Raw genomic sequence first — 1,225 nt, forward strand, 5'->3', positions numbered from 1 at the left:
GCCGGGGGTGACAGCGGCAACGCTCCCGGTGCCATGAGACCCGGGAAGAGCCTGCTGTCGCCGGAGATTCGAGCTGCAGGTCCGCGGCCTGGGCGGGCGGCGGCGATCGGTGTCGCTGCCCGGCCGGGTGGACCAGAGCGCCGCGAGGCCCCTTCTGCCCCCGGGCACCGCTGGGGCAGCTGAGCGCGAGCAGGAAAGGTCACGGCGCCGGCGTCCGCGGGGTTACACCTTCTCCATGTTTCCCACGCGCCCGGAGGTGCGGACCACACGGACGCACGCAGACATGTCCAGTCTTCCCAGCCTCCCCCATGGACCCCGATAGTCCCGATTCACAAACGTGTGTCCTCTCCCCGGAGACGGCCGGCCCTGGTGTCCAGAACAGGAGGCACCGCAAGGGACCACGGGCCGCCCGTCCTCCTCCCCAAAGTGCGCCGGAAGCGCTTCCTTGCCTCCTTGGGGGAACGGTCCTCCCGCTGCCTTCACGGTCGTCCCCCAGGCGGCCACGGTTCCCGGTCAAGTGCTCAGGACTCCGCAGACGGGTTTCCTGCAGGTCGGGCTGCATCTATTCCAGGGGCGCCAGGAGTCCCTTCTATTCTCCTCGGGCTCAGAAGTGGAAAGGATGGTGTCCGTGTGGAGGCGCTGTGTTTCCCGGGTATGAGACACGGATACATCTGTGTGAGAATCACAAAGCTGACATTGGTGGCTGCTGTGGCGAGGTCGACCAGATGGCCCGACAGGTTGTTGGGGATTTTTGTTAATATTTGTATTGTAATTAGGTATTCAATGAGAAATCTTGAAATTAATTCTAATGAAAATTAACATTATCATTGTTACTCAACAATAACGTAATTATTACCTTTGTTTGCAGTTAATTTAAGAAACACTGTTTCAAGTTTATCCACAGAGTATCCAATTGAAGACGACCAGAGAAGGATGTTGAAATGAAGAACTTTCTTAACACACTGAGAAGTTGGGGAACCTCTCCTTCCAGTCACGAGGTCCTGCCCTGCAGCAACCGACCTGGAAAACCAGACCCCAGCCCCTGCAGCAATGGGCTCCAGGATTCAGTGCGTGGTCAGTGACTGCCACCTTTCTTATTTTCCTTCCTTTCAATTTAGTACCAAATGGGGAAAACCAAATCTGTCATTTTAGCTGTCACCTGGGACGGCCCTCTTCCTGCCAGCCTGCCTCTGGCTTCCCCATATTACACGCTCTGAGCAGGACA

Source organism: Bison bison, unplaced genomic scaffold (assembly GCF_000754665.1).
Source record: "Bison bison bison isolate TAMUID 2011002044 unplaced genomic scaffold, Bison_UMD1.0 scf7180017864503, whole genome shotgun sequence".
NCBI lineage: Eukaryota > Metazoa > Chordata > Mammalia > Artiodactyla > Bovidae > Bison > Bison bison.